This window comes from Bos taurus, chromosome 26 (genome assembly GCF_002263795.3).
Source record: "Bos taurus isolate L1 Dominette 01449 registration number 42190680 breed Hereford chromosome 26, ARS-UCD2.0, whole genome shotgun sequence".
In the NCBI taxonomy this organism is placed as follows: domain Eukaryota; kingdom Metazoa; phylum Chordata; class Mammalia; order Artiodactyla; family Bovidae; genus Bos; species Bos taurus.
The window spans coordinates 5,341,093-5,355,288 of NC_037353.1; the positions used below are offsets into that span (position 1 = coordinate 5,341,093).

Consider the following 14,196-nt stretch of genomic DNA (forward strand, 5'->3'; position numbering starts at 1 on the left):
AAACCATTTTAGAAAAGTAAGAAAATAGAAAAAGACCTCAATTTTATAAGTGACTTAAAATTTCTGTTTTGTATGGCTAATATAAGCACTATTTATGTAATGCTATTTATTTAATAAAATATGAATGGCAGTCATAACATTTTTCAGCTTCAGTTATGACAAGCCATATAGTCTTTTGTAACTGTGAGGTCTTAAGAAATAATAATGTTAACATGAAAGCAATGACCTTTCACTCAGAAGTTCCTTTTCTCAAATGTACTAAAATGTCCTTGAAATTGATTTATTGAATCTTGGGAAATATGATAGGCAAAACTTCAGAGCCTTGAACACACCAATAGAGATGGTGAATGTGAAATTGTGGTTTGCCTGTTTAAGTAAACTCTCAGAGGTACAAAATATTTTAAAATTAGGAATACAGTTCAATTCAATTCAAGATATGTGTTTTGAGCACCAGCTCCGTAGTGACCACTGTGCTAACCAGGTTTTGCTGTCCAGAAACTGACAGTCTCACAGGGAGAACAGAACTGCACAGAGAAACTATAAAGCGCTCTGTAAATGTAGGGGAGGAAGTATTTTCTTTTCTTCCCCTCCAAGATTTCTGGCTGATCTAATAATTAAATTGGCATATGACAGATTAGCAAGAGGAAAACAAATTTAAATTTGTACATACAGGAGCTCATAATATAATGCTTGAAAAAGTGACTAGAGCAGACAGCTTTTATTTTTTAGACCAAGTACTAATACATCTGTGGAGAGCTGACAAGATGAAGGGTTTGGGCTTGGTGTAGTCATTTAGTAAAGAAGTAATGAGATTTGCTTACATGACCTTGTCATCCTTGAATTCCCTGTATTTGGCAGTAAGGTTTTCTCATCCTCTTGGTATAGAGAGGATACCTTTCACACGGGAGATTTATGTCCTTCTTTCAGGGAGACAAAAGAGTAGAAGTGTCCTTCTTACACTGACTGTCTCTTAAGTAACTTTAATTCAAAATAATCAACATGCCCAAGTGACATATTTTGGGCAAAGTGCCCTGAACCCTCTCCTAAGCAAATACAGCATCTTAAAATACTCATATTTCTAAGAAATTTTCATTAGCACAGAATTTAAGATAGTGTTGTTTCCTGACATTAATGATGATATTCTAAAAGTAGGCCTGCTGCTCATCTATGTGGGACAGTCTTATCGTGGGTGGCAAAATCCCTGCTTCACTTCTGTCACTTGTGACCTTGCAGTGACTTTCAGTCACTGTGCAGATGTGAAAGAAGCTGTCTTGTTCTGTTGTCTGTTTTCTAAATAAGTCATATTACTTATATAAAGTATTTGCATAGAGAGAAGTTCTTTTCACTTCCTAAAACCTGTTTATGGAAATTTACCGACTCAACTGCCATATTAAAGAAACTCTTAGGCTTGTATTCCCAATAATATTTTTTTTTAATTTTTAATATCTAATGCTGTCTTTTCAGTAGATGAAAGATGGATGCCAGTTGTCCAACTGGAATACTGAGCATGTGTCTTTCAGTTAGCAAATATATTATTTTATGAGATTGAGTTTTGATCCTTGAAACACTTTCAGCTATTGGCATAACTAGTATTCAGCACTGAATTTTCCATCATTGCTACAAATGGTGTCCCTTAAATTAGCATAGTTACAATTTGGCTGTACCTACAACAATCTGAAATAAAAGCTAATTCCATGAAATTTTTTAGAAAATATCAATATAAATTATACACCTTTCAAAGTGCTATGATTGATTTTCACTTTTATTGTTTTAAATCAGTGCCATAAATACAGAATAAGTATTTTTCAGATGGACTTGCCAAGCATTTTTATTCTGTTAGTGTTATAAATATTTATTCACTAAAAGAAGATAGTTTCAGTTTCATATCTGTCTGGGCTCTTAAGTCAGTTTCACTCCTTAGGGCTGTGAGTAGCTATAGGTAACACTATGTTTATTTAATGATCTCTCTTCCAAATAAGAAGGTAAGGTCCTTGAGGGCAAGAATCAAAACTTAATCCAATTTGTTTTTTTCCCACAGTTAACCATGTTTGGTACTTAGTAGAAACATTTGTTGAATAAATAATCAGTGATTTCTATGCTCTTCAGAATTGACAAAATGTGCCAGATCTTCAGAAATTTAGTTATTTGTGAACTTGGACGAATTTCTTCTTGTCTCCAGGCCCAAGTATGGCCATTTGAGGTCTGTGAGAATTAAGTGAAGAAAGGCAAATATAATGCTTAGTGCTACTTCTGCCCTCTCATATAAGTAGGTATTGTTACAATTCTGCAATGATAATTTGCCTCTCTAGAGGTTGGCAAGGCATCATGTTTCTTGTGAATGAAATGAGAATCACCCATTTTAAACTAGAAAATAGCAACTGTAAAATCTTTTGAAGTATCAGATGGAGAAATGGGTAAGATCTTAAAGCCAGAGAGAGCATTGCTGTTGAATATAAATTAAGAATTATAAAATGCATATTGTGCAAGCCTAAAGTGATCTAGAGAGGAAAAAAAGTTTTCTAGGATTTTTTTTTCCCTTGAATTAAAATTGTTAGGACTTTTATTTTCTGTCTTGCTTTTGTGACAGCATTGACATTATGTAGTTCACCAGAGACGTGTATGGTGAATGACTGATCATTTTGGATATTAAAAATTGCTAACCTTTTCTTTCTGCTCACCAGAGACTTCTCATTCTGAACTGTCACAAGACAAAATTCCAAGTGTAGTTTCCATTTACATATTTTTATCCTTTCCGAAGCTGTGGGCCAAACCAGATGATACAAGAGCTCTCTTTGTGGGCAGGGTAAATGTCTCACAGTACAGTGTCCTTCATTATCAACTGGAAACAGAAAAATATGAATAAATACATTTTGTTCATTTCCAAGAAGTGCTAATCTTCTCATTGTTGTGTCAATTCTTTCCTTTTAATACATCTGAGGAATTTATAACATTCTTGTTTAAAGTAAATCAGTATTTGGATCATGTTTAATAGTAACAATTTTGACAAACTTTCTTATTTGCATATAGTCATGCGAAAAATATTTATATATTGAAGACTTCTTTTTTAGGTTTTGATATCAATTTATAAAGTTAATATGCTTCATGAAAAGCAATCTTGTAGTTTTCAATAGCAACCGGCTTTAATCAGTGAATGTTCTCACTTCACTTTTCTTTTTTCAGAAGGTATTTTTATAAAGGGGTAATAATTGCATCTGTGAGGCAAATTTTTCCTTTCTGCTGAGATTTTGAGGGCTATATTATCCATTCAGAGTTCAGACAAGTTACCTGAGAAATTATTTTTAAAGTGATTTCACGGGTGGCTTTAACATCCTTTTCAATCATTTGAGGACACTTTTGTTGATCTCTAGAGAGTAAAAAAGATGGTCAGGTCAGTTTTTCTTTTCTATGATGTGTGACTTAGAATGTCATCATGTCACCAAATAATGCCAGGTAATTATGATGATCTTCTCCAAATGCTTAACCCTCCACATAATCATTCTGTTGCAATCTATTAGCAGAGAGCAAACAGTAAAATGAAAACAGCAACTGTCTTTATCCATGATTTGCTGCTTGCTGGCTTTGTGTGCAATAGTTAAAACTATTCAAGGCTAGGAGTGTTATAAGATTGTATTTTTATCACCAGATGATATGGCTATTCTGTATCATTTTCCATTTATATCTCTACAGATCTGTTTGTCATCACTCACCACATACTGGTTTGTGTTGTTTTGCTCTATTGATTTAGGTTATTGCTAGCAATGTAGTGGAAACTCTGGTTTTAAAGAACAGTGCTTACTAACCACATTTGCTGACCCTGAAGCATGTTAGGGGAATGTACACAGCTCAGTGGGATTTTTTCCTTCACAGCAAAGCTGTAAGGGAAATAATCAAGAACTATTTTCACAATGCATGTCAGCTTGTGAAAATTGAGAGGAGGTAGCCTAGCCTGAGTCCCTTTGGTCTCACATACTTAATTGGAAAAAAAAAAACTCATACAATGAAACAGTTGGGACTTGATCTTTAGAATGACAATGGGTTATAATTAGATTTTAAGCTGTAAATGAATACAAAGGCAAAGGTTTATGAGACAGTTTATACATGATTAAAGTCTTGCTGTTGTTCTTCAGTCACTGTTTTGTCTGATGCTTTGTGACCCCAAAGACTGCAGCACGCAAGGCTTCCCTGTCCTTCACTGTCTCTTGGCACTTACTCAAACTCCTGTCCATTGAGTCAATGTCATCCCACCACCTCGTCCTCTGTTGCCCCCTTCTCCTCCTGCCCTCAGTATTTTCCAGCATCAGAGTCTTTTTCAATGAGTCAGCTCTTTGCATCAGGTGACCAAACTATCAGAGCTTCAGCATCAGTCCTTCCAATGCATATTCAGGGTTGATTTCCTTTAGGATTGATTGATTTGATCTCTTTGCAATCCAAGGGACTCTCAAGAGTCTTCTCCAGCACCACAGTTCAAAAGCATCAATTCTTCAGCACTCAGTCTTCTTTATGGTCCAACTCTCACATCAGTACAAGACTACAGGAAAAACCATAGCTTTGACTACATGCTGCTGCTGCTAAGTCACTTCAGTCGTGTCTGAATCTATGAGACCCCATAGACGGCAGCCCACCAGGCTTCCCCGTCCCTGGGATTCTCCAGGCAAGAACACTGGAGTGGGTTGCCATTTCCTTCTCCAATGCATGAAAGTGAAAAGTCAAAGTGAAGTCGCTCAGTCGTATCCGACTCTAGCGACCCCATGGACTGCAGCCTACCAGGCTCCTCCATCCATGGGATTTTCCAGGCAAGAGTACTGGAGTGGGGTGTCATTGCCTTCTCCGTTTGACTACATAGACTACATAGCAAGATGATGTCTCTGTTTTTTAATACTGTCTAGGTTTAATACTGTCATATCTTTTCTTCCAAGGAGCAAGCATCTTTTAGTTTTGTGGCTGTAGTCACCATCCACGGTGATTTTGGAGCCCAAGAAAATAAAATCTGCCACTGTTTCCATTTTTTTCCCCCATCTATTTGTCATGAAGTGATGGGATGGGTTGCCATGATCTTATTTTTTTAATGTTGTGTTTTAATCCAGCATTTTCATTTTCCTCTTTCACCCTCATCAAAAGGCTCTTTAGTTCCTCTTTGATTTCTCAATAGAGTGGTATCATCTGCATATCCATTAATGTCTAGAAAAGACTTATCTAAGTGTGTTAAGGCTCTGTCATTTTCTTCTGCCTTGTGCCTTTTAGTTTCAAGAACAATTATATTCTTAACTTTACTTGAGGTCAATATTAGATTTAACTGCTTTGATTGCAACTAGGATGACCCAGAGGGATGGTATGGGGAGGGAGGAGGGAGGAGGGTTCAGGATGGGGAACACATGTATACCTGTGGTGGATTCATTTTGATATTTGGCAAAACTAATACAATTTGTAAAGTTTAAAAATAAAATAAAATAAAAAAAAGAAACTGCCACGCATACCAGGGCAAATAGGACATTTTTCTTTTGTTATAAGTAGTAATATCTATAAAATTACGGGTTTTTTAGCCTGTACAGAAGTGTCATCTTTTTTTTTTTTTTTGGTGAGAATAAACCTCAGGGGGTTAGGATCCCAATACACTGCAACGAAGGAGGTTCCCAAGGAAATTGAGAGAACTATATCAAGCTCTCCGGAGAAGGCAATAGCACCCCACTCCAGTACTTTTGCCTGGAAAAATCCCATGGATGGAGGAGCCTGGTAGGCTGCAGTCCATGGGGTCACTGAGAGTCGGACTCGACTGAGCAACTTCACTTTCACTTTTCACTTTCATGCATTGGAGAAGGAAATGGCAACCCACTCCAGTGTTCTTGCCTGGAGAATCCCAGGGACTGGGGAGCCTGGTGGGCTTCCATCTATGGGGTCGCACAGAGTTGGACACGACTGAAGCGACTTAGCAGCAGCATATCAAGCTCTCATGATCTCCTGGAGTAGGAAATGGCAACCCATTCCAGTATTCTTGCTTGGAAAATTCCATGGACAGAGAAGTCTGGCAGGCTACAGTCTATGGGTTCACAGAGTTGGAAATCACTAAGTGCCTGTGCACATGTGCACACGTACACACACACACAACAAGTTCTCTGGGGCTCACATAGGTCTCCCTTATAACTTAAATAATGTGTTTACTTTGAGGTACTTGCCAAAGGAAATGAGGAGTGATGCTCTGAAAGAGTATCTTGACTTCTTATCATCTGGATTCTTGACTTTAATACCCTTAAAGCCATTCTGCTTTTAATTTCCCTTCATTACCTACTTTACAATTCCTCCGTATCCTTTAATATGTAAGCAGTAGACCTGCAGTCAAACATGCACCTGGCACGACATAGATACTTCATAGTACTGTCGAATCATCTGATCAATGAGAAAACATTTATGGTGGACTTAACAAATAAGAATATGACAAGAGCCATTATAGTGTTGCAGGAAGGGGGACCCCTTCCAGGGCCCAAAACTGGGCTCTTGTCTAACACTCAGAAATGAATTGTCTGAGGAGACACATGTGCTGACAAAGCAAGAGATTTGTTGGGGAAGGGCACCCGAGATGGAGAGCTGTAGGGTAAGGGAACCCAGGAGAACAGCTCTGCCATGTGGCTCGCAGTCCCTGGTTTTATGGTGATGGGGTTAGTTTCCGGGTTGTCTTTAACCAATCATCCTGACTCTGAGTCCTTCCAGGAGATGCATACCTTGTTCACCCTAGATGGATGCCAGTGAGGATTCTGGGAGGTGGTAGGACATGTGGTGTCTCCTTTTGACCTTTCCTGAACTCTTCCACTTGGTGGTGGCTTATTAGTTCCATGTTCCTTACCAGGACCGCCTGTCATAAAACAGCTCATACAAATGATCTGTTACTATGGTGTCTGGCCAGGATGGGTGGTTTCAGTCAGTGTGCTTCCCCTAACAACAGAATGTAAAATAAATGCCAGAAACAGGAAGGTGAATGTGACCTGGTATGGTCTGAGCCTGCTCTGAACTGGAACTCAACTTTTTAAAAATGTAGGAGATTCATTTAAGTGATGGTAGTAGGCAGAGGAAATGGATCCAAAAATTAAGGTTAAAAATATTTTTCATGAATTTGTGTATCATGATTTGAACTATATCTGATTCAATAAATATCAGTTATTTAAAGTAACATGTTAGGCCCATCTTAGAGACTCATTTGTAGTTGGGAAATATAACACATTTGATTTCACAAAACTCTTTGTATTATGTAGAAAATGGAAGCTTACTAAGAAGACTTACAAACAGGGTAATGAGAAAGCAAAGCTACATATTAAAACAATTTATTCCCTGTGTTATGTAGTATTCATTAGATAAGATAATAAATGAAAACAAGGAGATAAATTAGCAACTATTGCTTTCATTTCATTATTAAAAAAACAAGGTGGACAATTGAAATTGAGAAAATAGAAATACTTAAAAGTCATTGAAATGAAAGAATTAATAGTGATTGGGCAGGAGGTTGATGATCACAGACAGAATAAAAGCACAATGAAAATGAATCAAGAGTTTTTAGCTAGAGTGATAAAGATATTCATTATATTAGTCAATGTAAATGAGGCAGATAGAAAATAAAGCTATTTAAGGTGAAAAATAATGCGATAAACTAGGACAGATTAAAGTGATTTGAAATAATTTCAAGATATCTAAATCCAGTCATCTACAGATAGACATTGTCTGATTTCCTTTCCTGAGCAAGGAAGCTGAGAAGACTAAGTCAGGACATGGCTAGTGAAGGAGTCCTCCCCACCAGTAGTGGTGCAGTGGGTACTATTACTCACCCAAGAACCACAGTGCCAGGGCCAGCAGGAGGCTCAGCACTTTTCCAGAATTATAGGTTCATCAAGCTAAAGAAAGCACAGCACCTAGTGCTAAGAAGAGGCTGGAGGTAGAAGGCAGGATAGGGCCAAGAATTCTTTGCACAGGTGAACAATACCATGAAGAGTCCTGAGGCAGATATCGGGTTGCTACAGCTGCTTTGATCTGATGCCAGAATGGAACAGACAGAAAACAAGGAAGTACGAGCTCAGGGAAAAAATTACTGAAGAGGAGACACCTAAATAGAAGCGGAAGCTGTGAAAGTAAATAACATGTTTCAAGAGACAAAGCTTAATCCCATGAAAGAGAAACTTGGAAATAAATTCTCAGATTTTATTCCTACCCTTTTGAGGATGGGTTAGGAGCTGAAGTGTGGAAAGAGTCAGAGGGGGGAAAAAAAACAAAAACAAAAAAATTAAGAGGGTAAAAGAGAAATCTGCAGTGATGTGGTGCCAATGAAAAGAAGAAATGTTCAATGCAGAAAAGAAATGAAATGGTAAAGAGGTTTTTTTTTGTTTGTTTTTTTGTTTGTTTTTGTTTTTCAGACAAGGCAAAGAAAATGCAGTCAAGCTAAGTGAAAGACAATAGTTCTTCTGATTAGAAACTCATGAGTAACCTTGATGGTAAATTGGCCTCTCTCCTACAACTTGCTCACATTTTAATTTTAATGATTCTGAGTTACTTTGGAATGTGACATTTATATAGAGATCAATTTTTTCCATTTGTTTCTGAGACTATCAAAAGTTTATTTTTATAGTTTATTCTTTATATTTTTATAGTTTTTATACAGTGGAAGTGAGAAATAGATTTAGGGGCCTAGATATGATAGATAGAGTGCCTGATTAACTATGGAATGAGGTTTGTGACATTGTACAGGAGACAGGGATCAAGACCACCCCCATGGAAAAGAAATGCAAAAAAGCAAAATGGCTGTCTGGGGAGGCCTTACAAATAGCTGTGAAAAGAAGAGAAGTGAAAAGCAAAGGAGAAAAGGAAAGATATAAACATCTGAATGCAGAGTTCCAAAGAATAGCAAGAAGAGATAATAAAGCCTTCTTCAGTGATCAATGCAAAGAAATAGAGGAAAACAACAGAGATCTCTTCAAGAGAATCAGAGATACCAAAGGAATATTTCATACAAAGATGGGCTCGATAAAGGACACAAATGGTATGGACCTAACAGAAGCAGAAGATATTAGAAGAGATGGCAAGAATACACAGAAGAACTGTACAAAAAAGATCTTCACAACCCAGATAATCACGATGGTGTGATCACTGACCTAGAGCCAGACATCCTGGAATGTGAAGTCAAGTGGGCCTTGAAAAGCATCACTATGAACAAAGCTAGTGGAGGTGATAGAATTCCAGTTGAGCTATTCCAAATCCTGAAAGATGATGCTGTGAAAGTGCTGCACTCAATATGCCAGCAAATTTGGAAAACTCAGCAGTGGCCACAGGACTGGAAAAGGTCCGTTTTCATTCCAATCCCAAAGAAAGGCAATGCCAAAGAATGCTCAAACTACCGCACAATTGCACTCATCTCACACGCTAGTAAAGTAATGCTCAAAATTCTCCAAGCCAGGCTTCAGCAAAACGTGAACCGTGAAATTCCTGATGTTCAAGCTGGTTTTAGAAAAGGCAGAGGAACCAGAGATCAAATTGCCAACATCCACTGGATCATAGAAAAAGCAAGAGAGTTCCAGAAAAACATCTATTTCTACTTTATTGACTATGCCAAAGCCTTTGATTGTGTGGATCACAATAAACTGTGGAAAATTCTGAAAGAGATGGGAATACCAGACCACCTGATCTGCCTCTTGAGAAATTTGTATGCAGGTCAGGAAGCAACAGTTAGAACTGGACATGGAACAACAGACTGGTTCCAAATAGGAAAAGGAATACATCAAGGCTGTATACTGTCACCCCGTTTATTTAACTTCTATGCAGAGTACATCATGAGAAATGCTGGACTGGAAGAAACACAAGCTGGAATCAAGATTGCCAGGAGAAATATCAATAACCACAGATATACAGATGACACCACCCTTATGGCAGAAAGTGAAGAGGAACTCAAAAGCCTCTTGATGAAAGTGAAAGTGGAGAGTGAAAAAGTTGGCTTAAAGCTAAACATTCAGAAAACGAAGACCATGGCATCCGGTCCCATCACTTCATCGGAAATAGATGGGGAAACAGTGGAAACAGTGTCAGACTTTATTTTTCTGGGCTCCAAAATCACTGCAGATGGTGACTGCAGCCATGAAATTAAAAGACACTTACTCCTTGGAAGGAAAGTTATGACCAACCTAGATAGCATATTCAAAAGCAGAGACATTACTTTGCCAACAAAGGTTCGTCTAGTCAAGGCTATGGTTTTTCCTGTGGTCATGTATGGATGTGAGAGTTGGACTGTGAAGAAGGCTGAGCACCGAAGAATTGATGCTTTTGAAGTGTTGTGTTGGAGAAGACTCTTGAGAGTCCCTTGGACTGCAAGGAGATCCAACCAGTCCATTCTGAAGAGATCAGCCCTGGGATTTCTTTGGAAGGAATGATGCTAAAGCTGTAACTCCAGTACTTTGGCCACCTCATGCGAAGAGTTGACTTATTGGAAAAGACTCTGATGCTGGGAGGGATTGGGGGCAGGAGGAGAAGGGGACGACAGAGGATGAGGTGGTTGGATGGCATCACTGACTCGATGGACGTGAGTCTCAGTGAACTCCGGGAGATGGTGATGGACAGGGAGGCCTGGCATGCTGTGATTCATGGGGTTGCAAAGAGTCGGACATGACTGAGCGACTGATCTGATCTGATCTTATAGTTTTTATAGTTTATTTTTATATTTTTCTTTGAATTATTTATGTGCACTCTCCATAGAAATAATCTATGGAGTTTATGATATAGTTATTGGACATACTTATAAATATTTATACATATTTATGTATTTAAGCCTATATATGATGTATGCCAAAATTTTATATTCTGACTTACCCATTTTTAAGTTCATTTTGTTGCATCTCTTGGTTTACTCATATATATCTTTAGCTTTTTAGAAAGATATGTCATGTGAGTTTTTCTAGATATAAAATTATTTTGCTTATACAAAGAAGATACAACTTAACAAATTATTAGAATTTTGGGCTCCAAATTAAAAGACATTAGCTCCTTAGATTAAAAACTATGATAAACCTAGGCAGCATATTAAAAACCAGAGTCATTACTTTGCCAACAAAGTTCTGTATAGTCAAAGTTATGCTTTTTTGTGTAGTCATGTATGGATGTGAGTGAGGGAGTGAGTGAAAGGTGCTCAGCCATGTCTGACTCTTTGTGACCCCATGAATGTGAGAGTTGGACCATAAAGAAGGCTTTGCACCAAAAAATCAATGCTTTACAACTGTAGTGTTGGAGAATACTCTTGAGAGTCCCTTGAACTGAAAGGAGATCAAACCTGTCAAACCTAAAGGAAATCAACCCTGAATACTCATTGGAAGGACTGATGCAGAAGCTGAAGCTCCAATACTTTGGCCACCTGATGCAAAAAACTGACTCATTGGAAAAGACCCTGATGCTGGGAAAGATTGAAAGCAGAGGAGAAGGGGATGACAGAGGACAAGATGGTTGGATTGTATCACCAACTCAATGGACATGAGTTTAAGCAAGCTCTGGGAATTGTTGAAAGGCAGGGAAGCCTGGCATGCTGCCGTCCATGGAGTCACAAAGAGTTGGACACAACTGAGCGACTGAACAGCAACAAAAACCATACGTAGTCTTTTCTAATATTTTCTGGTTTCTAACGTTTTAGCAGTGTGTGGCTATCTTAAATTTTTAAATATTTTTAAGGTTTTTTGTTTGTTTCTGTTTATGAGACTCGATTCTAGAGCTTAAATGTTTTCATTAGTATATATTTAGATATTCCTTGTGCTATATTGATTGTTTCTGATATATATATATATATGATAGCTGTTTTCAATCTGAAAACTTATGTACATAGTCCAAGAAAGATTTACATGGCTTCAATATTAAGGATTCTGGAGGAAGTACCCTCTGGCTGGTTTCAACTTCTAAAGCTACTGACTATTCTTGTGGCCCTGGACAATTTGCTTAGTCACTCTGTCCCCTAGTTTTTACATTTATAAAATGAGAAAAAAAATAATGTTACTGTGACTTTATACACTTTTAACAGCAACTCTTTACTTCTCCCTTCCCCCAAGCAACCATAATTCTGTTCTTTGCTTTTCCCAGCTTAACTATTTTGAATATCTCATCTAGGTGGAATCATGGAATACTGGTCATTCTCTGACTGGCTTACTTATCTTAGAGGAATATTGTAAGGGTTCATCCATGTTGTCACAAATTGCAGAACTTTATTCTTTGTTAAGGCTGCCTCATGTTCCATTGCATGTGTGTGCCACTTTTCCTTTATCCACTCATCCACTGATGGGCCAGTTAGGTTATTTCCTTTTCTTGGCTATTGAGAATAATGCTGCAATGAACATGATAGTGGAAATATCTTTTCAAGATTCTGATTTCAATTGTTTTTAGATTTGTACATAGAAGTGGGGATTATCCTGTGAACTTCTAGCATGACAGGATTTTATGAACCTATAACAAGATTGGAATGTAAGAGCCTAATACTCAAAGAAAATAGAAAAAGAAAATAATGCTGATGCTGATACTATTAGTCATGTCCAACTCTTTGCAATCCCATGAACTGTAGCCTGCCAGGCTCCTCTGTTCGTGGGATTTTTGAGGCAAGAATATTGAAGAATACTGGAATGAGTTGTCCTTCCCTCCTCTAACAGATGATCCTTACAACCCAGGAATCAAACCTTCATCTCCTGTGTCTCCTGCTCTGTAAGTGATACAGTTAAAAAAAAAAAAAAAAATAGAAGACAAAAATGCACACAGTAGCATCAATTAGGTTTTCCTATCAAAATGTGCATGGTTAACAATACTAACATATCACAAGTTCAGCATTAAAAATTAGGATTTTAGGAGGGTGGGAGCACAGGCGGGCTTCGCTGAGGGAGCGGCCTCTGCAGGACCCGCTGGGTGAGCGGTGGGCGGGTGGGGGCCTGAGGCGCAGCGGGGCCCAGAGCTCAAAATTTAAAAAAAAAAAAAAAAAATTAGGATTTTATTCATGGGTTTTGATACACTTAGGGATTGGCTGGCTGGCCTTGACTTTGGACCGAAGATTGGGTTGGACTCCTGTCAATTCGACATACCTCCCTCTTCAGGGATCCATGACTGAGTATGTCTGCTCTTCACACAGTGAGGGCCAGGACCACAAGAGAGCTTACCCAAGCTCCTGGTCACACGTAAAGCTTCTTGTTACATGTCACAGTAGCTCACAGTCCTCCGACCAAAGCAAGTCACATGGCCAAGCCTAAAGTCAATGGAGCAGAAAATAGTGCATATTACTGAGCAATGATACCGCAGCAGTCTAGTTAAGACACTTACACTGGTTGATTTTGACAGAAAAAGGAGGTAGAATCTAAGTGTGAATATGAAATGAGATAAAGAAATGAGATGTAAATATTACTAGCAGATCCGTTGATAAAAATGTTCTATAAACTATGCATTATGTTAAACTTAAACCTTAACCCTGTAGTCCAAACAAAAGACATATTCTTCAATATGTGTGTGTATGCAGTATTATTTAAAGCTGTCACATTAGGTATTAAGGATTAAAATTATAATGTTTTCTAGCCTTAGAATTTCAAATTTAAAGAGACAGCAATTAATCAAAAATCAATCAAGTAATTAGAAATGACAAACAGAAAAGTTCTAAGAAATAAATCTTTCAGTTCAGTTCAGTTCAGTCACTCAGTCATGCCTGGCTCTTTGCGACCCCATGAATCACAGCAGGCCAGGCTTCCCTGTCCATCACCAACTCCCGGAGTTCACCCAGACTCATGTCCATCGAGTCGGTGATGCCATCCAGCCATCTCATCCTCTGTCGTCCCCTTTTCCTCCTGCCCCCAATGCCTCCCAGCATCAGAGTCCTTACCAATGAGTCAACTCTTTGCATGAGGTGGCCAAAGTACTGGAGTTTCAGCTTTAGCATCATTCCTTCCAACGAACACCCAGGCTGATCTCCTTTAGAATGGACTGGTAGGGTAGTGTAAAACCTAAATCATCAAGGAAAGTTCTGGAAGAAATGGTTCAGACTTGAGGTCTGAAAGATAATGAAGTGTTTCCAAGGCAAAGAAGCATGGAAGAAAATTTATGTCCTAAAGCAGAAAAACAAAAAATAGGTTTCAAAAACTAAAAGAGAGTAATTTTGTCAGGAGGCTGGAGGTAAATCTGAGTCAGATCCTATGGTGTCTGAAAGCATGAAAACAGTTCCAAGATTTC

At 38.2% G+C, this 14,196-nt stretch overlaps 1 protein-coding gene across 1 annotated transcript in view; it reads left to right on the top strand.

The window, feature by feature from the left end:
• PCDH15 (protocadherin related 15) overlaps positions 1-14,196 on the top strand; it is a 1,060,244-nt gene that overhangs the window by 832,039 nt on the left and 214,009 nt on the right. The gene's annotated exons all lie outside the window — the stretch shown is intronic.